This window comes from Apteryx mantelli, chromosome 23 (genome assembly GCF_036417845.1).
Source record: "Apteryx mantelli isolate bAptMan1 chromosome 23, bAptMan1.hap1, whole genome shotgun sequence".
Lineage (NCBI taxonomy): Eukaryota > Metazoa > Chordata > Aves > Apterygiformes > Apterygidae > Apteryx > Apteryx mantelli.
The window spans coordinates 9,439,541-9,462,810 of NC_090000.1; the positions used below are offsets into that span (position 1 = coordinate 9,439,541).

The 23,270-nt window shown below is 57.9% G+C and overlaps 1 pseudogene; it reads right to left on the reverse strand.

Moving 5' to 3' along the window:
• The window catches only part of LOC136993987 (scavenger receptor cysteine-rich type 1 protein M130-like), a 60,765-nt pseudogene extending 37,804 nt beyond the window's left edge, over positions 1–22,961 (reverse strand).
• Positions 22,962–23,270: the final 309 nt, after the last annotated feature.

Consider the following 23,270-nt stretch of genomic DNA (forward strand, 5'->3'; position numbering starts at 1 on the left):
TGCTTAGGGGACTGGAGCATCTCTCTTATGAGGAAAGACTGAGAGAGCTGGGCCTGTTTAGCCTGGAGAAGAGAAGGCTGAGAGGAGATCTTATCAATGTGTACAAGAATCTTAAGGGAGGGTGTCAAGAGGATGGGACCAGACTCTTTTCAGTGGTGCCCAGCGACAGGACGCAAGGCAACGGGCACAAACTGAAACACAGGCGGTTCCAGCTGAACGTGAGGAAAAACTTCTTCACTGTGAGGGTGACAGAGCACTGGCACAGGTTGCCCAGAGAGGTTGTGGAGTCTCCTTCTCTGGAGATATTCAAAAGCTGCCTGGACGCGATCCTGTGCAATGTGCTCTAGGTGACCCTGCTTGAGCAGGGGGGTTGGACTAGATGATCTCCAGAGGTCCCTTCCAACCTCAACCATTCCGTGATTCTGTGATTCTGTGAAATGGAGGCTCACAACCAGAAGGGATGTGGCCATGATAGTCTTTGGCTACCTTGGCTGTGGAGATCATGAAATAGTGGAGTTCAAGACCCTGAAGGGAGCGAGGAAGGAGAGTAGCAGAGTCCAGGGCCTGGAGTTCAGGCGAGCAGACCTCAGCCTTGTCAGGGAGCTGGTAGTGGGGGATTCCACGGAGGCAGGTCTGAGCGGCAAAGGAGCTTGAGAAAACTGGCAGGTGTGTAAGAATAGCATGCCCCACCCCAGGCACAAGAACGGTCCACCTTGCTAGGCAGGCAAACAAGCAGAAATATCATGAGACTGGCTTGGCTGACCCGAGAACTCATGGTGGAACTCCAGCGCAAAGAAGGGAGTATGCAGGAGGTGGAAGCAGGGACAGAAAGAGATCCTGGGTGTGTGGGGATGGTGTCAGGTATAGAAGAAATTCTTAATACTTTTGGGTTAGGTCAGAACAGGAGCTTTATATCCTATAGCTAGCTATAGGGGAGAGCAGACAGCAACAGTGGTCACAATAAACCTCACCACCATGGTCTCTGCATATCAAACAGGAGCAAGGCTTTTTAAGTTCTTTCTTACTTCTTCAAGAAGTTTCTTAACCAATCAAAGATCACAATCAAAAACCTTTCCCTTTATGGAATGCTATACATCCATTGGGCCTCAAGACCGGCTGGATCCAGTTTTAACTGGTAACTCTGACCCATGAAGGGAAGTGCCAGAACAGTTAAGAAACATCCATCGTAGGTCTCAGTCAAGAGTTCCTTTTAAATCCCTAAGCAGTACAGCAAACCTTGAAACGCATTATGTGGTCTGTATATACACACAAGCAACCCATGGGAAAGCCAAAGCTCAGCTGGAGACTTGCAAGAAGAGCTTCCTCCGCTCAATGAGTACTGGAAAATACGGGTGCCTTGCTGAATGGGGTGGTTGAATTAATGAGAGCAAAGCAGGTCAGGCTGAGCTCCTCTGTGCTTTCTTTGTGTCAGTCTTCACTAAATGGTCTCTGGGCCTCTGTGCTTAGGGAGGGGGTTCAAGGAGGAGAAGAGCGAGCAGGAGTGGATGAGGATGGAGTGAGGGATCTTTGATCTGACTGGGCAGGCTCTCGGCTGCCCTGGCTGACCTCACAACAGCTGCCCTCCTGCCTGCCTGCTGCTGGCTTATCACAGTGCTGAGGCAGGAGTGACCTCACAGTCAAGGTCCCAGCCATGTCCTCGTCTCCTCCTCTCCCTCTTCTCTCCCCCAAATCTGTTGCCTGTGCTGGGGGAATGTTCTGATGCCCTTGCTGAGATCACAATGCCTGCCCACCTGCCTGATTGCTGATGGCCTATGAAGTTGCTGTGATAAAGATGACCTCACAGTTTGTCTGGGCCTGAAAGGCACTAAGAGGTCTTAATGTTCCTGACCAGCCCCACGTGGGACCTCCACTAAACCACTAGCCCTGGGCCCCGGAGCCCCATTTCAGCTCAGCCTGGGGGCTTCAGTCCCTGCCTGAGCTGTGTCATAGAGTGACAATCTCCAGCTCAGCCAGAGCCATGACTGACCCATGCATGACTGGACAGCAGTGATCTCGATCCTGGCCCATGGACTGACTTTCTGGCCTGCCCTTGGTCCTGCCTTGTTACCATGGACCTGCCTGCTGATCACAGGGCTGTGTCTGACCCAGGTTACTCTTACTGGACCTGAACCTGACCTCAAGCCTGATCTTGTGATTGGCTTCCCAGCCTGAACTTGAATCTGTGTTCCTTCTATGCTACAGTACTTCTAATAAAATCCTACAAAAGCTCTGCTGGCCATAATACTGGTGAACCACATCACGGACGGGGTCTGCACAGTGCGCCATGCACTGACTCAAGCTCTGCCCCAGAGTTTATCAGCTTGGGGTTCCCAGCATCAGAAGAGACTTTTTTTTTCTTTTTTTTTAAATAATTTGCTATAACCTTTTTCTGCGATGCTAATAAGATAGTATCTTTCTTAAGAGAGAGAGTTTGTTCCTTTCTTTGGGGACCAAAAAGAACCAGATTCTGTTGGTGCAAAGCAGAAGTGCTGGCTGCAGAGGCACTGGGTAAGAGGGAGGTAGATCCCATGAGGATGAGGTGGATGATTCAAGGCAGTGGCTGGGGGGGGGGGGGTGTCACAAAAGGTCCCCCAAAGGTCAGCACAGTGGTAGTATTCTGACTCAGTGCTAATCTAGACAGTGTCCAACTTTGATGAAATATCAGCGTGTCAGTGTGCTCTTCTCTGGGTATCAGAAGGGAGAGAAACAGCACAGAGGGGCCTTGCTGGAGCCTCTTATGACCATCCCTCTGCATCAGCTCCGTGCTGCTGACAGAGCACAAGACAGGGTAGAAACACAGTGATTCCCTGGGGTCTAGCAGGGGAGTTAAAAACTGACAGTAAAACTGTGAATTCACAACAGCCCCAGATCACCAACTGGCAGTCACTTTTGCTCTCCAAATTTACCTTCCTTTGCATTTCCTGAACATTGCACACAGACTTTGCTTTTGTGTCCTCTATGCTCTCTGTAGCAGCTTGCAGCACAAATATCTCGATCCTCCCCACTTTCCTTACCCAAACCTACTCACCCATCAGGCTGCCCTGTGCAGCGCAGCTGCAGCACCTTGCAGCCCTCTGTCCGTGCACAGAGGGCAAAGCCCTGCTCCTGCCACCCCACAAGCTGCTTTGGTCCTCTTGCCAGCTCTCGCTGCTGCTGAACCCTGCTCTCCCATTGGGATCTCAGCTGCGACTGTGACCAAGGACATCCCGCTCTGTCTCACGTCTCAGCTTCTCCAGTCTCAGCCGCACAGTTGCTGGAGTGGGGACTCATCCAGCCTCTCTCACTGCCCCATGGCACCGCACCCTGCCTTCTCCCCATTCAGTGATGAGATGTGCAGACACAACCACCCAGCACGGACACACACTCTTCCCTCTTCTGTCCTTCCCATCAGGGAAGAGCATGGCACCACCATTTCAGCTCAGGTTCAACAGGACGCTCATGCATCCTCCATGCTGCTCTCCAGCTTCTCTGGCCACCTTGCATGGTCCAGGAAGGACGTCCCAGAGCAACGTGCATGTCCCAGCCAGCAGCAGATCTGCTGTCCTAGAGCCAGCTCCCCAGGGATGTAGCTCCAGAGAAGTTTGGCTTTTGTTGTGACCAAGTACAAGTGAGAGGAGTGGGGAGAAAGGGAGTGTCCATCCAAGCAAGGGGATTGTCTTGCCAGCTTTGAGAATGAGCTTGAAAATGCTTGTCCATAGGGGCAGGGACTGCAGGACTGCCACTGCGCCAAAAGACTCCTTCCAGGCTGGTTTTGAGCCAGGAACAGGATCATCCTTGATGAGGATGAAGTTTGAGGCCATGTGCACAGAGCAGAATAGAGTAGCAATCCCTCTCCTTAACTTCTTGGCCACCTCTTCACCATGCTGTTGTTGTCAGTTTGTATTTTTCAACTCTGGATAAAACAAATCCAGCTACAGTGTGGACTTCTGTTTTTGTTTTTGAACACCAGGGCCAACCAGCAGGGTGAAATCTGAATGATGTGTCCTATGTTGTTGTAGGCAAGAGCTGAATCAAACAGTCCCGCCGACTCCCTTCTGGTGCAGGGAGGGGAATTTTCCTTTTTCCCTCTGGGTTTTCCAGGCCAGTTCCAGGGAGGGGAAAAGAGCATTCCTTCGAGCAGGGGAGGTGCAGGGAGGTTCCCAGCACATCAAGGGGCTGGTGAAGACATGGCCATGAGATGCTTTGGGAAAGTGTTTAGGATTCATTTGTGGCTGTTCATGCTTCCCTTCCTTCTCTTCTCTGGAGGATGACACGGGGCATAATGGACAGCCTTCTCTAAAGCCTGATTTGTTATATTTTGGCAGTAGTAAAGTGTGTGCCTTGTGCTTGGTGCTGATCCTTACCCTGTTGATCCCCCGCCTGTTCCCTCCCAGTGTAAGACCCCTTGGCAAGACCCATCTCTGCGTGTGCGCGCGCACACACACACACACACACACACACACACACACACACAGAGACACAGACACAGACACAGACAGACACACACACACACACACACACAGAGTTCTATGAGCAAAACCCAGGGTTCGAGGCAACATGGTGCCACCAGTCACACTGCTAAGTGGACACCCTCCTTGGGTGGGCTTAAACCATGAACCTTTCAGTTAACAGACAAACGTGCTCCCCCACTGCACCACAGAGACCCCAGCCTAGGGCTGTCCTGGAGCAGCTCTGGCTGGTATCAGGACAGTCCCCAGTGTTGCAGGAATGGGAACGTCCCTGAACCCAGGCACATGCCCAGCACCAGGGAAGGGGACACTGCCATCGCCCACTGCCAGGTTCTGGAGGGCAGAGCGGTGCAGGGGGAGGCACGGTGCCCAGCTGAGGGGCTGTGGGCAGTTCCCTTCCCAGCATCAGCTCTGCCTGCTCCTGTGGCCCCTCCACTGCACACACAAGGGGCAATCGGAGCTGTGGGCACCTCACCCTGGGGAGGGCCTTTCCCTCACCTCGTTTGCTGCTGCTGCTGGTGTCGGGGACAGCTATGATGCACACAGGAGTGCTGCAAGGGGTGGCAGAGGTGACTCAGGGAAGGGGTTTGCTCCTCTCCATCAACCCTCCACTGGGAGGGCCAGAGCATGGGAGCAGCGCCTGCAGCAAGAGTCTCCTCCTGCCCCCATAGACAGCATAGATGTTGAAGGGGCAGTAGTCTGTGGTGCAACCGTGGTCCAGGAGCAGTCCCCAGCTGAGAAGCCATGCCAACTTCCCCCATCCCAGCCTATGGGCCAGCCAGAGGGTTCAAATGCTGTTTTCTGCGGAGGCTCTCAGGGCACCAGGGGTCAGCAGGGCTGTGCTTGGCAAAGGGCACATCATGGGACAACAGTATGTCCCAGCCCTCAGCAGGCTGTAAGGGGATGCAGGTCAGTGGAAGAGCTCCTGCTTTGCATGCAGGAGGTCGTGGGTGCAATTGCCCTCATTTCCAGGGGTGCTTTTGTCCTAAATCTCCATTGTCCCCACAGGGGTGAAGGCCGGGAACTGGATGCATTGCTCCTCTACAGAAATGGTGGACTTGCCCTGTGACGGGATGCCCTGTGGGAAGTGGAGCTCCCCATGTAGGAAGTGACCAACTGGCACACCATCTGAAATGACACACAACCCTGTGAGACAGGAGGACGTGGCATGTATAAAGGCAACAGGACTGGATGCTGGCTGGGAGGCTATTTTAGCTGTAGCAGTAGGATTGCCCTGGGCAGACAGGCAGGTGGTGTGAGGGAATCACAGAATCACAGAATCACGGAATGGTGGAGGTTGGAAGGGACCTCTGGAGATCATCTAGTCCAACCCCCCTGCTCAAGCAGAGTCACCTAGAGCACATTGCACAGAATCGCGTCCAGGCAGCTTTTGAATATCTCCAGAGAAGGAGACTCCACAACCTCTCTGGGCAACCTGTGCCAGTGCTCTGTCACCCTCACAGTGAAAAAGTTTTTCCTCATGTTCAGACGGAACTGTCTGTGTTTCAGTTTGTGCCCTTTGCCTCACGTCCTGTTGCTGGGCACCACTGAAAAGAGTCTGGCTCCATCCTCCTGACACCCTCCCTTCAGATATTTATACACATTGATAAGATCTCCTCTCAGCCTTCTCTTCTCTAGGATAAACAGGCCCAGCTCTCTCAGTCTTTCCTCATAAGAGAGATGCTCCAGTCCCCTAATCATCTTTGTAGCCCTTCGCTGGACTTGCTCCAGTAGTGCCACATCCCTCTTGTACTGGGGAGCCCAGAACTGGACACAGTACGCCAGGTGTGGCCTCACCAGGGCTGAGCAGAGGGGAAGGATCACCTCCCTCGACCGGCTGGCAATGCTCTGCCTTAATGCACCCCAGGATACCATTGGCCTTCTTGGCCACAAGGGCACATTGCTGCCTCATGCTTAACTTGGTGTCCACCAGCACTCCCAGGTGCTTCTCCGCAGAGCTGCTTTCCAGCAGGTCAGCCCCCAGCCTGTGCTGGTGTATGGGGTTATTCTTCCCTAGGTGCAGGACTCTGCACTTGCCTTTCTTGAACTTCAGGAGGTTCCCCTCCGCCCAGCTCTCCAGCCTGTCCAGGTCCCTCTGAATGGCAGCACAGCTCTCTGGTGTATCAGGCGCTCCTCCCAGTTTGGTATCATCAGCAAACTTGCTGAGGGTGCTCTCTGTCCCTTCATCCAGGTCTTTGATGACTAAGTTGAACAAGACTGGGCCCAGTACTGACCCCTGGGGGACACTGCTGGCTACTGGCCTCCAACTGGACTCTGCACCGCTGATCACAACCCTCTGAGCTCTGCCATTCAGCCAGTTCTCAGTCCACCTCACTGGCCACTCATCTAGCCCACACTTCCTGAGCTTGCCTATGAGGATGTTATGGGAGACAGTGTCAAAAGCCTTGCTGAAGTCAAGGGAGACAACATCCACTGCTCTCCCCTCATCTACCCAGCCAGTCATTCCAGCATAGAAGGCTATCAGGCTCGTTGAGTATTATTTCCCCTTGGTGAAGCCATGCTGACTACTCCTGATCACCTTCTTTTCCACATGCTTGGACATGGCCTCCAGGATGAGCTGCTGCATCAGCTTTCCAGGGATGGAGGTGAGGCTGACTGGCCTGTAGTTTCCTGGGTCCTCCTTCTTGCCCTTTTTGAAGGCTGCAGTGACACTGGCTTTCTTCCAGTCCTCAGGAACCTCTCCTCTTCTCCATGACCTTTCAAAGATGATGGAGAGTGGCTTAGCAATAAAGTCCGCCAGCTCCCTCAGCACTCATGGGTGCATCCCATCAGGGCCCATGGATTTGTGGGTATCAAGTTTGCTTAAATGATCTCTAACCCACTCCTCCTCGACCAAGGGAAAGTCTTCCTTTCTCCAGACATTCTCTCTTGCCTCCAGGGTCTGGGGTTCCTGAGGGCTGGCCTGACCAGTAAAGACTGAAGCAAAGAGGGCATTCAGTAACTCTGCCTTCTCTGCATCCGTCATCACCAGGGCACCCATCCCATTCAGCAAAGGGCCCACATTTTCCCTAGTCTTCCTCTTGCTGCTGATGTATTTGAAGAAGCCCTTCTTGTTGTCCTTGACATCTCTTGCCAGATTTAATTCCAAACAGGCCTTAGCCTTCATTGTCACATCCCTGCATACTCTGACAACGTTCCTGTATTCCTCCCAAGTGGCCTGTCCCCCTTTCCACTTTCTGTATACTTCCTTCTTCTGGTTGAGTTTTGCCAGGAGCTCCTTGCTCATCCATGCAGGTCCCCTATCTCCTTTGCTTGACTTCCTACTCATAGGGACGCACCGCTCTTGAGCCTGCAGGAGGTGATGTTTGAATATTAACCAGCTCTCTTGAACACCCCTTCCTTCTAGGGCCCTAACCCATGGGATTCCTCCAAGCAGGTCCCTGAAGAGGCCAAAGTTTACTCTGCTGAAGTCTAGGGTTGCGATCCTACTTGGTGCCCTGCTGCCTCCTCGCAGGATCCTGAACTCCACCATCTCATGGTCACTGCAGCCAAGGCTGCCCCCGACCTTCACATCTTCCACCAGTCCTTCTTTGTTTGTTAGTACGAGGTCCAGCAGCACACCTCTCCTCGTTGCCTCCTCCACCACCTGTGTCAAGAAGTTGTCACCAATGCTCTGCAGGAACCTCTGGGATGGTTTATGCCTAGCTGTGTTGTCTTTCCAGCAGATATCGGGGTGGTTGAAGTCCCCCATGAGAACCAGGGCCTGGGATGGTGAGGCTACTTCCAGCTGTCTGTAGAAGGCCTCATCGACTTCCTCTTCCTGATCAGGTGGCCTGTAGTAAACACCCACAACAGGGTCACCCATGCTAGCCTGCCCTTTAATCCTTACCCATAAGCTCTCGACTCGCTCTTCATCTACCCCTAGGCACAGCTCAATACATTCCAGTTGCTCTCTCACATAAAGAGCAACTCCACCACCTCGCTTTCTTGGCCTGTCTTTCCTAAAAAGCACGTAGCCATCCAGGACAGCACTCCAGTTATGCCAGCTATCCCACCATGTCTCTGTAATGGCAATGAGATCATGGCCCTGCGACCACACACACATCTCTAGTTCTTCCTGTTTGTTCCCCATGCTGCGTGCATTGGTGTACAGGCATTTCAGAGAGGTGATGGAGCATGCAGGTTTCCCAGGAGGGGTAAAAGAGGGTCCTCCATAGCCACATCCCATGCGCATTTCCCTGGCTGCATTCACCTGCTGGAGGCATCCTGACTTGAGCAGTCTTTTGCCAGCTACCCTGGCACTATAACTCTCCCCTTCCCCCGTCCTTCCTAGTTTAAAGCCCTCCTTACCAGGTTGGCCAACCTGTTGGCAAAGACTCGCGTGCCCCGCCTCGTGAGGTGGATCCCATCCCTCACCATCAGTTGTTGATCTTCAAACAGGGTCCCATGGTCGTAGAAACCAAAATCCTGTTGCCAACACCAGCGGCGCAGCCAGTCGTTAACTTGGAGAGTCCGTCTCCTCCTCCTCTCATCCATCCCCCTCACTGGCAGGATTGAGGAGAAGATGACCTGGGCTCCCAGACCCTTGACCACCATCCCCAGAGCTCTGAAGTCCTGCTTGATGGTCTCCAGTTTGCCCTTGGTGTCATTGGCACCCACATGGAAGAGCAGCAGTGGGTAATAGTCTGAAGCATGGACAAGCCTTGGCAGTCTTTCCATGACATCTCTCACACGAGCCCCTGGCAGGCCATAAACCTCTCTAGACATGAGGTCAGGTCGGCAGATAGATGCCTCCATCCCCTGCAGGCTCATCAGGTGCACCTGACCATGGGAGATGAGAGCTCAGCAGGAGGGCAGAGGGGAGGCAGTTGGAGGTGACCACTGGGATGTTGCTGGTGAATCACTCCTGTCCCAGCAGCACCCAACCAGCAGCAGGTGAACAGGCACTGGAGTCACTGCAGGTGGCAGGAGCTGATTCAGCAGCTGGGGAGGTGGGAGTGGGAGTGGGAGAAGGAGAGGCAGGAGAAAGCACAGTGGCTGGTGTGGTGGTTGTGAGGTCACTTCCATTACACTTAGCTGATTGGCCTGCAGTGGGCAGGCAGGCATTATGAGGTCATCAGTGGCATCCCAGAGGCTGTCCATCAGCAAGGAGAGCTTGGGAGGAGGTGAGAGGGAGGGAGAGGTGAAGGTGGCATTGGTGGGTTTGATTATGAGGTGTCTCCTTTCACAGCAGTTTATTGGCCAGCAGCAGGTGGGCAGATATGTGAGGTCATCAAGGGCATGACAAAGCCCATGAGGTAGGTGTGAGAGGCTGGAGGGAGAGGCAGGTGACCATGATAGCTCTGGCATAGTGATTGTGAGATCACTTCTATGCTGTAACCAGATTGACCAGCAGTAGGAAGGCAGGTGGGCACTGTGAGGTCATTGAGGGGAGGAGAAAGCCCCCAGGAGAGAGGTGAGCTCCTGAAGAGGAGAGAGGCAGAGGCAGGTGAATGTGGCATGGCTGGGAGCTTGTTTGTGAGGTCACTTCTACTGCAGCAATCTGACTGGGCAGCAGGCAGGCAGGCAGGCAGTGTGAGGTGAGGAAGCAGATTCAGAAAGCCTTCCCCATGGAGATGAGAGCTCAGGGGGAAGGCAGAGGCAGGTTAGAGGGACATGCCTGGGTTGTTGATTGTGAGGTCAATTCCTTGCACCAGCTGCACTGGCTATTAGCATGTAGGTCATCAGGGAGGTGGTGTGAGGTCATCAAGAGCATCAGAAAACTCCTGCCAGCAGAAAGGAGAGCTCAGGGGTAGGGGAGAGGGGCAGGCAGGTAAAGGGGGACCAGCCTGGGATGGTGATGTCACTTCTTTTGCCCTGTAGGAAGATCTTTGGAATTGGAGTTATGACTGTGATACAAGGATGACGTTTGGATTTGTCCAATATAGTCCTCTATCAGGAGAAATCGACAGATCCTGCATGCTCTGCAGTGGCTGCATAGGACCGTGGCCAGCTGGCTAATAAGGATTCACTGGAACAGCCCCATTCAGGGACTCTCATCCAATCCAGCTGAAGATGCTGTTGCAAGGACACCTGTGGCAGTGAATACCATCAAGAGCTAGACAGCAGCCAACTACCCTGTTCAAGAGGTTTGGATTCCCCACATGAGCATTACCTAAGTAACAGATCTCAAGGAATTCGATTTTTTTAAACAAACTCTGTGTCCAAGAATGTCTGTGAAGCAAATGCATCATTCTGATCCATCACCTTCTGGTAATGGGCTCAGGCACTTGTGCGGTGCCCCTCTGCTCCTGCTGTGGGTGCTGTGTGGAGCTTCAGAGCAGACGCACTGTCTCCTGCATCCAAGGCCAGAGATTTGGCTGCGGGTCTGCCCTTGGGTCTGGCAGATGTCTCCTGGGGATCCCAAAGACATCATTGTGGTGATGGAGCAGGGCCATGTCTTCAGTTTTGTCACTCTTTGCCCATGTCCACGTGCATGAGTGTGGGAGCAGAGCCTGGCAAGGGAACAGTCCCACTGCTCCTAGGGACATGTTTTCCTGCAGGCTCTGGGGATGGTCTGGTGGGCCTGGGCTGGATGGTGCCAGCACAGAGACGCCTGCCTCGAAGCCCTGGCAGCTGCAACCCCGGGTACTGGGTACATCCCACCTCCAACCTGCCTGGGTGGCTATGGTCCTGACCAGCCTGTGATGGTAGTCACGCTGGCCGCAGGACTGCTTCCAGGCCTGGGGGTGGTGGAGAAGAGTAAAGTGCCTGTCCTGTGCCTCTTCCCTGCCAGCTCTGCCCTCCAGCACGTGTTGTGTTTCTTCCTTCCCCTAGCACCAGGTGAGGGCGTGTTTCATCCTCGGGCAGATGTGCCAGGGAGGGACAGGACCTCTGGCTGTCCGGGCATCCTCCCCTCTGCAGGAGCTGTGTGGCAGGGAAGGGGCCTCTCCCCAGCATGCTGAGCACTCAGGGGCCCTTGTGCCAGACCTTGGGGACAGCATGTCCTTTGGTGGGGGCTGAACCCAGCCCCACATGTGTCTGTGGGGCAGGGCAGGGCAGGGGCTGGCACAGCCCCAGGGCTGGCTGAACAGGTGCTTGTCCCACAGCAGATGGGCCGTGGGGCTCTGAGCAGAGCTGGCAGCCCTAGTCCTTGGGAAGGCAGTTTTGTGCTGGCCCCAGCATGGCCATGAGCTGCAGGTGAGCTCACCGCAGAAGCTCCTGCTTGGTGCCATAGGGATGCGGAAACCAGGATCCAGTGCCCAGGTCCTGGGGAGGTTTGTGCTCCCAAACCCTGGTTTACAGAAGAGGTGCTTGAACCCCTGAGCTACAGGGCCACCCTGCAGCCTGGCAAGAGCTCTATGGATGCACTGCCACCTCAGAGTGCTCCAAAGCTGTCATCTTCCTCCTGAGCTTCCCCCAAGCCCAAGGAGAAAGCCCCTGTCCTTCTCCACTCCAAATGTGGAAAGCCCACAGGAGAAGAGCATTCCCAGAGTGAGACCTCGTGGAGATGGGTGATGAACACGGCTGCTGGAAACACAACCCCCATCCCCACGGGAAATCCCTGCTCCTACTGGGCTCAGGCTCCAGCCCTGCATTTCCCACAGAGAGAAATAGGCAGGAGGCTGTTGATGGAGGGGGCTGTCTCAGGGCAGGGGCTGCCAGCAGGGAGGCTCCAGGTCCTGGGGCTGGAGGTGGAGTCTGAGCCCCAGCACCCCGAGGGCCCCCAGGGACACCCCAGCCCTGCCCCACCACCCTGGGGACATTCTGCTGACACCATCCGTGTTCCCCAGCAGAGAGCAGTGCATGTAGGGCCAGAACCGGGCAGGAGGGCAGGGCAGACCATAAGTGGGGCAAGTGCAGTGTAGCTCTCCTGTAGTGTAGCCGAGGGCTGGACATGGTGACTGAGTGCCCACCAAGCCCCTGTCCAGCTCCAATTGGGACAGCAGCTGATCTGGGACCACCAAGAGGAAGGAGCAGGGTCCGGCCCTTGCTTACTCTGCACTTTGGCGCTGAGGTCTAAATCTCCAGGGCAGAAGAGGCTGGTGAGAGGCACCTGACACACAACCAGGTCCCTGCAGAGCAGGTGCTCCAGCACAGAAGTGTCTGCCCCAGAGCAAGAGCCCCTCTGCACCCTGGGGTCCCCCTGCTCTGCCACACGCAGCCTGGGACAGAGATGCCTGAGACCCCTCGCTGAGCAGCACTGGGACTTTTCCCTCACGCCTACACTGGGGATCCAGTCCCCTCCTGCGATCCCTTCCCAGCTCTGCACACATGGTCCAGCCCTCCTGCAAGGTCCCCAGCACCAGTGCTCCAGCCTGGAGAGGAGCTGGGATGTCCCCAGCCCCGGGAGGGTCAGTGCAGGGCCCAGGGCTGGAGGAGCTCCCAGCGATGCCTGGGGAAGCGCTCCCATGGGAGAGGGTGCTGGTGACAGCTGCCGGCTGCCTCCTCTCCTCAAGGGCAGGATCCTGCTTTTTGCAGGCAGCCAAGCTGTGGCTGTTCCCAGCGGGGAGCCCAGCCACTGGGACCGGGACACACACAACCCCCACTGCTGGGTGGTGGCTTGGCTGCTGGGGGAGAGGAGACATGTCCCTCCAGGGACCCAGAGCTGAAACCCTCTTACGAAGCAGAGGCAGCGCTGGGCAGCACCGGGACTGGGGGAGTTATCCTCTGCCTCCCCAAGACAGGCACCGGACCCTGGGCAGACGCATTTGATTTTGTCTCCCAGCCTGACGGTGCAGGCTGCGGGGAAGAGGTGAGCTGTGCTCTGGCTGCTGCGCAGGGAGAGCTGAGGGCAGTCGCATGGCCCCATGCACTGCAAAAGGAAACATCTCCTCCCATCACTGCCTGCTCCCGTCCCCCTTTGCACTACACACAGATATTCCCCTCCACAAACCCAAACTGGCGCCCCAGGCGAGGCAGCTCCTTCTTCTGCCCTTGCAGCCCAGCAGCGGGAGGGCAGAGGGGTCGGGGGTGGATGGGAGCAGGAGGACGGGGGTCCCGGGGCTGCCCAGGGCCCTGGTGCCTCACAGCCCCTGCCAGGAAGGAGCCAGCTCAGGCTGGGCCAGGTGTGCTTGAGGGTCCACGAGGGCTGCGGGAGTGAGGAGCAGCCCCTGGAAACGGGAGTCCCTGCGGAGCCAGAGGAGGAGAAATCCCAGCTCTGGGTGCCCAAGCGAGCTGCTCTGTACCATGTGCGAGGGCAGCGGGAAGCAGAGCTGCCTCCCAGCTGCTATGGGGAGGTGATCCCCGGGTGATGAACCCCTCTGGGTCTGGCTGGGGTGTTCAGGGCCCTGCTGTCACCTCCGGACATACGTCTGTGGGGCCACAGCCCAGAGATAACCCTGTCACTGCAGCTCTGTGGTGGCTTCCATGCCTTGGGACCAGGGTGACCCTGGTAGAGCCCCAGGGAAAAGAGCAAGCGGGGGCACTCTGGTGGGGGAGGAGACTGGCCCTCCCCACCCAGAGGGCCATTACGGGACCCATTTTGGGTGGAAACTGTGTGTGTGGGTTGCAGGATGGAAATGTCTCTGCCAGCAGGAATATCCTCCAGCTGGCCTATTCACTGTTATCGCACTCCAGGGACCATGGGCACTTGCAGGTGCACAGCCTGTCTCAGAGCCCGCTGTTCCCAAGACGTGCCCCTTCCCCACTGCTGGTTCTTGGTGCTTTGCTCTCCCTGATCAGCCTTGGGGACACTCCCGCCACCTGGGGAGGGAGGCACCAGCTCTGGATCAAACCTCCAAAGGGTTTAGTAAGAACAAATACCAATGCACGCTGTAAAAGTATGGGAACAGAAATAGAGGAAAGGCCCAGCTGTTTCTACTGCCAGTGGGAGAAGGGAGAGTGCTCTCTGGCACTCACGGCTCTCCCAGCTGCACAGGCCTCTCTTCTGTCCCCGGTGCACCCAACTGCACGGCAGTGGTGGGCTCCCCTGGCCCTGGGCTCAAGGACCGTTTGGCACCAGGGCCCTGTCTCTCAGCCTTGGTGTCCTCATGGGGATGTGCCAGAGCTGCCTCTTCAGCATCATCATACCCCGTGTCCATGGAGGGCAGGGATGGGGTGGCTCTCTTGTCTCTGGGGGCCCTGTCACTTCCTTGCGAGTGCAGGCTCCACCCTGGAAGCAGCAAGGACACTGCATTGCAGTTTTCCCCATGCGGGTGCCCCTCCTGGGCTGTATATCCCCTTCCTCCCCCTCCCCTCACTGCCCCTGAGACATCCAGCCCGTTATCCCACCCCACTTTTCCCACCAGGAAAACACCTTGGACAGGATCCCTCCCCGTCCCGAGAGGTTGGGATCTCAGTAGGCAGTGACACTCTGGGCACTGGGGACGGCACCCCAGGAGCCGGCAGCACTGCATTCCCCCTCACCTCTCTGTGCCTCCCCGGGCTCGTCTCCCTCCTCTGCTTCCCTGGGTGTTTCCCAGTCTTGCTGCCCAGGAACAAAATCCTCCCTGGGCTCAGAGACTTCCTTGGCATCATCATAGTCATCTGCTGGGTCACCTCTGGGCAGGATGGGGACATCTGAAAGGAGAGGGGAGCTGTTGGAAATGAGAAGAGCCCTCCCACAGAGCGGAGGAAGGAAGGACATGCTTGACCAAGGGGCTGAGATGCTGGTGCTGGCAGGACTACAGGAGACCCTGCGTTCTGCCCACCTCCCCTTGGGAACAGGAGTGTGCGTGTGGTAGTGGGGATCCCTCTCGCCCAGCCACAGGCTGGCAGTGTCGGGCTCTGCCCTGGAGCTGGCTGTGAAGGCTCCCCGTGTGCCTGAGGAGATGTCGGGGCTTGGAGGCACGGCTCCTCGGGGCGAATTCGGGACCTGCTGCAGGCAGGGATGGGTCGAGCATGGGAAGTCCCCATGCGACCCCTCAGGGCACAGGGCTGCAGGTACCCAGATCCAATGGCCACATCCGACCCTCGCCCGCTCAGGACACATCTGGAGTCACACACGAGGGCGATTCCTCCGCACCACGACAGTGATACTCGGTGACACCACTGTCGGTCACACAGCTATGGGGGGGAGAGATCGACCCTTCCTCTGCCTCCCCCTCCATTACCTGGGGCTGACCCAGCACCGTCCTCCTCCTCGCTGTTCCCGGGGTCGGGCTGCAGCTTGGTCAGGGACCCCTCTGAAGAGGAGCCTGCGGAGAGGAGCAGCGGGTGTTATCGGGGTGAGCTCTGCTGACCCTGCTCATGGCCAGGGCTGCTGGGAAGGGGGACCTACACAGCAGGGACTGCACGGGGAGGAGGGCTTGGGGCTTGCCCTGCTGCCATGGGACAAACCCCATCTCAAAGGGCCTTTCAGAGCTGCCCTAGGACGGCCCCTTCCCTCACCCACCAGGTACAACCCCAGGGGTGCAGCAGGACAAGCAGGGAGGAGCTGTGCCCCCGGCTGCGATGGGCAGAGCTGGTGGGGAGGAAACTCCTCTCCTGAGCCCAGCACTGGGCTGCTCTCCCCGCAGACCCCGTGGGCCCAGCGCTGCGGGGACCACTGGCCTGGGAGCTGCCGAGATGCTGTCCTGGGTCAGGGCTGAGGGAAAGGGCCCTGCAGATGTGCTCCCTCCCAGCAGCAACCCACACTGACCTGAGCGACCAAACTTCGCCTGTTTCTCCCACATCAGGCTGTAGTCAATCTCCTGGTACACAGCCTCAGAGAAGGACTCCAGAGCCCTCCTGGAGCCTGGGGACAGAGGCAAGGTCAGCACAGGGACATGGAGACAGGAGACTGGACCCCAATGTGCTCACCCATCCCTTCTGCCTGGGCCAGCCCAGGACACACCCCACGGCCTGGCCCCACTGCTCTGTCCACTCATCTTGGCCACATCCCTGCTGACAACAGCATCCCTGTGCATATGGTCTGGGGCAATGGCATCCTCACGCTCTCCCTTCAGAGACAGCCCCATGCCCCTTTTCACCCTGAGTCACTCCCTCCTCGGACCCTGGAGCAGCTCCCGCAGCTCCTCTCCCTGGTGAACTTCCGTTCTCTGCCAGACGGGTCCTGGCATGGGTGGGAAGGGATGGACGCAGGGAGAAGCCCAGGGACCAGACACCTGCACACAGAGACCCCCTGCCCTGTGTGCCTCTCAGCACCGCTCTTGCCCCACGGCCTCCCCTCCAGCTCTGACCAGAGTGGGGCCAGCAGCATCCTCAAAGGTCTCCCGCTGCTCCCGTCTCCCCCAGCTCCTCGCTGCTGTTTCTATCCTCCCCCGTCACCATCTCCTACTGCGTTTGGACTCTCTCCACCCTGCTTGCTGCTGTCCCCAGCCAGACAGCGAAGGGGCAGGGATAGGGCAGGAGGCAGCACCCCCATCGCACCTCTGTCTCTGCCCCTCACGGACACCCCACAGCACCCGCAGGGCTGCCAAGAGGTGTCGCCCACCTGGGACCGATGGGGAAGGACCCACCTCTGCGCTGAGCTCTGGCACTTCTCACTTGCCCCACCAGCAGGGCCAGGATCAGGCACAGCAGGGCCCCCAGGATGATGCAGATGATGACAGGCACTGAGATTCTCCTGCTGTCCTTCTCATGGCCCCGGGGCAAATCTGCACAGGCAGGGACATGAAGGAGGCAGCTCCTGGCCTGGGGGAGGTAGGGACTCAGGGACACCCCAGTCCTTACCCCCCACACATGGCAGCAGGGGGTGGGGGCACAGAGGTGGGTCACAGGGCAGCTCCCACACTGCTGGCGGAATCACAGCCTTCCCCAAAGCTACCCGTTCCCACCCCAGGGTCTCCTCTCCAGGGCTTCGCACCCCAGCACAGAGCCCCTTCCCTCAGGCTGCAGCTCACAGCCTGGCCTGGGGAGATCAACCCCCAGGGAGGAGGAGAGGTTACCTGCTCGGGGGGGTGACATTGTCATCCTGGGTGGAGCTGCAGAGCAGAGAGAAACAGAGATGTCAGAGCCCCTTCCCTCAGGCTGCAGCTCGCAGCCTGGCCTGGGGAGATCATCCTCCAGGGAGGAGGAGAGGTTACCTGCTCGGGGAGGTGGCGTTGTCCTGGGTGGAGCTGCAGAGCAGAGAGAAACAGAGATGTCTGTGGGTGTGTGTGTGTGTCAGTGGATGTACCTTACAAGTCCCCTCTGAACTGCCCTTCTCTGCGTCCCTGTGACAGCACCCAGGGCCTCTGCTCTGGGCCACAGGGAGGACAGCACCAGCAGCCCAGGGGATGCACCCAGGGAGCTGCAGGAATCCCACGGGCAGAGGCCTGAGGACACCCTGCCCCACAAACTGCTTCAACCTCCCAGTGCCTCCTTGATCATGCACAGCAGCCGAAACCCCCAGTAATTCAGTGTATACCAGCACGGCACTCAAGGCTCAGCCCCAAAGGGTCCATGGTTAGCAGAGGAGCAGAAGGATGCTCCCAGAGGGGAGGCTTTCCTGAGCCAGAGTGCTGGCAGTGCCCGGGGCAGTGCCTGTTTTCCAAACAACCCACAGCCAGCAGGACCGGTGTCACTCTTCCCATTCCCTCAGCAAACCACAGCCATGAGTAGGATGCTCTGCCCAGACTTTCCAAGCTAAAAGCTGGTGGTCCTGGTGCTCTCTATTGAAAATAAAGAGCAACAGGCACCTCCGAGAGGTGTCCAAGATGAGGGGGAGGAGACCCTGCCTGCAGGTGCCTCTGCCCCTCCTTGGGCTATGCGGGGTGCTCAGGACAGCTATTGCTGATGAACGTGGGTCACCCCGAGAGCTGAAATCTTGCTCGTGTCACTACCAAGCTCTTTCTCTGCATTGCACCTTGCTGAACAGGGAGCAAGACTTGATGTGAGCTTTGTGCCCAGGTGGCTCCAGCATTACCATTGCAGGTGATGTGGGTCTCTTCTTGTTGGTCATCACATGACTGTGGGTTCCAGGGAGAAGAGGGGCACTGCCAAAAGGAACTGTTCCTCTTCCCACATTCCACATGATCCAGCCACGTGGGGCCAGACACCTTGCCGTACTGCTGGACTCTTTCAATGGAGCCTTCATCTCCACAGCCCAGCTCTTTGCACACCAGGGACACGGTGGCGAGAGTCATTGAGTTGGAACAAACACTTCCCCACGTCCCGTTGTAGAAAACCTGCAGGCGCCCAGAGCAGCCATTGCTGTTCTCCAGCCTCAGGGCCACAAACTCTGGAAGGAAAGGCACAAAGTGGGGGAACAAGCTGGTTCTGGGGTGCGGAGAGAGAAACCGCAGGCATCCCTGGCAATCCCCCGGGCTGCTCTTTGGCAGCCGAGGGCAGGAGAGTTACTCCAGGAAGCAGGGACCCTTCTGGGCACTCCAGGGCTCAGACAGGCAGAGGGCACTGCCAGCAAGTCACCGTTTCAGCAAGGGAGCAGAGAGCAGTCCCTGAGGTGCAGCAGTGCCCTCCCCTCTAGCCCCTGCGCATGGCTGTTCTCTCTCTGTAACCCTGAGTAAAGGCCGGTGGGGACGGTGCACGGGTGTCCCTAGGACGGGGGCAGGAAGGGGGCTTGGGGCAGCCAGGGACAGTCCCGGCCATGCCCTGCTCTCCCCTCATCCCTACCTCCACACGCACCAGGCTCCCACCACCGCTCCCAGCACACACCTGAGCAGACAACTCCTGCGTCCTTTTTGTGGGGGCAGTTGTGCTGTCCCCAGGTCGCGGCAGGGCAGTCCCAGAGAGCAGCTTCATCCCCAGAGCAGTTCACATCGTCCAGCCAGATCTGCCCGGAGCCTTCCCCGTAACGAGCAGAGCCGACCACCTCCACAGCCACCCCGCAGTCCAGCTGGTGGCAAACAACGGTGGCGTCGGACAGGTCCCAGGAGTCATTGCAGATGGTCCCCCAGGTGCCCTGGTAGTAGATCTCCACTCTCCCGGCACAGCGCCCTGTCCCATTCACCAGCCGGACCTGCCGGCTCCCTGCAGCCCGGAGAAACCCTGACTGTCAGGGTCTCGCGGCCCTGGGGAGCACAGCGCAGCAGGGACTGTCAGAGTGACTCACCTGAGCAAACCACCCCCACGTCCTCAGCAGTTCCTGCTGGCGCTGCCTCAGGCAGGGAGATGTTGCAGAGGGTCAGGCGAGCCTCCTTCCCTCCACACTGGACCCTTCTCAGCTCCACGGGGCCCGTCCCTCCCTCAGGCTTTGGCGGGTTGTAGGCTCGCTCTGCCTCTCCGCACTGGAGCTGCCGGCACACCACGCTGGCATCGTTCACGTCCCACTCGTCATCCAGGACTCTGCCCCACGCCCCGTGCAGGGCCATCTCCACTCGCCCGTCACACCGGCTCCCTCCGTCCACCAGCCGCAGGGATCCCAAGGGCCCTGCCCAGAGACAGGGGAAATGCCCTGCACCCTCTGCGAAACCAGGCAGCCCTGCACCCTGCCATGTGTCTCCCATTTCTGATGTCCTTGGACACCCTGGAGCTCACCCATCTGTAGCCAGCTCACAGTGAGAAGCTCAGGGATGGGAGTTTTCCAAGGCATTTTTTATTTTCTCCAGCCACTAAACCTTGCTCAGCCATACGCTGTCATTGCTCAGGAAGGTGCAGAGATGGGAAAGCATGGGAGGTCCGGGCAAATCCCAGAACCACCACATATGTCCTAAATGGCACATATGGAGCAGCTCCAGCAGGAGGAAGCAGTGGCCTAGCCAATGGCCTGGGCGATGGACAGGACGAGCACAAGCCTTGCTCCCGTCTCCACCCTGCGGTTGGCACCTGCTGAGATAGCCAGGGAAGAGCCCACATGTCTCTGCCCTTCTGCATCCCCATGGATCGGGGGACTGGGAGCTTGTGTCTTTGGCAGGAAGCAGAGGGAGGGGGGCCTTTCTGAAAAGACACATTGAGTTTGGGGTATATGCTGCAAGAAGCCAGGGCAAATCCCAGCCCTGCTCTGCTGCTCAGCCCCAGGCATTGCTCCTGCTGGGTGAACCCAGGGCAGTCCCTGCAGGCGGTGGCATCAGGGTCTCTCTGCAGGGCTCTCTGCGGCTCTGGGATGGGTCTGTGTGCTGCAGGAGGGAGCAGAGGGTCCTTTGCAGCCACAGTGAGTGGAGGTGTGCCCCGCAGCCCCGTCCCGTGCCTGTTCCGCAGGAGGAGCGTGGAGGAGGCCAGGCCTGGCAGTGGCCCTCGGTGCCTGAACTACCTGCCCTGGGGAGGCCAGAGATGCCTCCTCCCTGCTTGGTCCTCACCTCTCACAGCGCAAAGTGGTCTGCCTGAGCAGGCAAAGCCCTTTGAATCCCTCCGTGGAAAGCCAGGGTTCCTCCAGGAAGAAATACAGGTTCTTGTTGCCTTGGGCTTCCCTGCTTTGTTGGCTTGCTGTGTCACACACAAGGGGCAAGTTGGGCTAATCCTGCCTTTTCCCTACACTCACCTGAGCAGAAAACACCAGCATCATTGTCCTGTGAGCATTGGGAGGCCCCCAGGGCAGTCACAGGGCACTGTCCCAAATGGGATTCGGTCCCCTCGCAGTGGAAGCGCTCTCTCCAGACAGGGCCCGTTCCTCTCCCAAAATGCCCTCCTCCAGGAACAGACTCAGCAAATCCACAGTTGAGCTGATGACAGAGAACGTGGGCATTGGAGACGTCCCAGCGAGAGTCACAGAGGGTCCCCCAGGTCCCCTGCACCTGCATCTCCACTCGCCCTGAGCACGCTGTGCTGCCATTCACCAGCCTGAAGTCTGCAAATATTGCAAAGCAGAGAGAGGGCAATTAGAGAGGATGGCTTTGTGCTCTTGCACCTTCAGTAGCCAAAGAGGGAAATGCCACAGAGACGCAATCCCATCTCCTTTGCCTGCATCACTGGAAGATTACAGAAAACTCCACGCCTTCTTGTACTCACACCATGCTCAGCACGGTCACTTCCCCGCTCCCCTACCCCACAGTGCACAGCTCACAGCAGGCATTTCACACCTCCTCCCTGAATGCTCACGTGTGCAGGTGACACCAGCGTCGTTCGCATGGGTGCAGGTCTGGTTGCTGAGGGACCTCCAGGGGCAGGAGGAGAGGAGCGATTCATTCCCCACACACTGCAGCTCTCTGTCCCAGATGGGACCGTCCCCCTCTCCAAAGTGAGCTGCCCCGGGCACGGACAGGGCTCTGCCGCACTGCAGCTCCCTGCAGATAACGTCAGCGGCATTGAGATCAAAGTGTGAGTCACAGACTGTTCTCCACTGGCCTCCATCTCTGATCTCCACACGTCCTGAGCAGGGGCTGTCCCCTCCAGCCAGCTGCACAAATCCTGGAAAAAACACCAATGGCAGGGAGTTCCCAGAGGCTTCTGGCAGTTACATGCCCACATCCCACATCGTTTCCAAGGCAGACACATCCAAAATGCCCCGTGAACATCCCGGCAGCAGCTGTCAGTGGGTGCTGATGACACAAACCCTTCAGGGCCTCCCTCACCTCCTCTCACACCTGCACAGTGCTCCAGGGCTTGTGTCTAACCTGGAACCACAGCCACAGGCACTGCTCAGAGAAATGATGCTGCCCCAGAGACCCAGCACTGCCTGCCACAGGGTCCCCTGGCACAGCAGCACCTGGTCCGGGAAAATGGGCCCAGGTGCTCACGGCTCCTGCAGCCTGCTCAGCCCCTGTGGAGCTCAGGGCCAGGCTGGGGAAGCACCTCGGAGCAGCCCAAAATGCGCCCTGTTCCCAGGGCTGTCCTGGGGTGTTGAGGTGTCTGGGAGGGGAGACACGTGCCAGGCACAGAAATGGTGCAGCTGTAACTGGGTCGGTGTCTGGGCCAGCTGCCCCCTCTGATGTGTGCCCGGGGAGGGGTGTCCCCAGGCAGGGCCACAGCACGCTGCCGGGGGTGCACACAGAGCAGGCCAGTGACCGGGCAGAGGAGCAGGAGACCCACAGGAAGCCCTGGGCCAACACCAGCTCTCACTGCAAAAGCAGGTGCAGATGAGGGTCAGTAAGCGCTGGCAAAGCCCTGTGGCACAGGCCAGCGTGGGGAGCCAGGAGTCGTCCCTGGTGTCTAGGGCATGGGCACCCTCAGCACTGCCTGATGGGTTCTGGCAGAACAGGAGGAGATTGATGGAGACCAAAAGACCCCATAGGGCTGGGTGAGGGATTCATCTTCCAGCCCGAGGCACCGCCTGAGGGTGGCTGAGCCCCCTGTCCCCTGCAGGGACATCAGCAGCAACAGTCCCAGCTTGGCAGCAAGAGGAGCCACGTCAGGGCCTGCACTGGTACCCACACATTTCTCCTTCAGGGCACAGCCCAGTTAACGCCCTGATCCCAGCCCTGACCCCAAACGAGACAGATTGGCTGACTCCTTACCTGAACAAATCACTCCAGCATCCCAACCATGACCGCAGTAATGTTTTCCCCAACCAGCATGACTGCACTCAGACAGGGCAGTCTCGGTGCCTTGACACTCAAGAGAGCTCAGCCAAATTGGGCCAGATCCTCGCCCAAAATCTGCGTTCCAAAACATTTGGAGAGCAGATCCACAGTCCAGCTGCTTACAAACCACAGCAGCATCTTCCACGGTAAAGCCATAACCACACACCGTCCCCCACTGACCCTGGTGTTTCACCTCCACTCTCCCAGCACAGCGCCTGCCTCCAGCCTCCAGCCTCAGCTCCGCAGCACCTTCAAACACAGACATGGAACTGATTAGGAGAGCGCAGAGCCCCATTGCTACCACTGTGTGGGATCCTTTGCCTGGGGCCAAGTCCCAGGCACTGGGGTGTGAGCCCTCTCCCCTGCGGGCCGTCCTGGGGTAGTGTCGGGGTGGGAGCCCTCTCCCCCCCGGGCTGTGCTGGGCTCGGCTGGGGGATGCCCAGCTCTGACCCTGTTGGGACATTAACACTCCACAGCCCTCAGCACCTCCTCCCACCCCAGCAGCCCACTCCACCCTGCCCATGCCCACGTGGACACCGTGCCTAGCTGTGCACAGGGCACCCACTCCTCCCCAGAAAAGTGCCCCAGGAGCAGCCCTGAACCC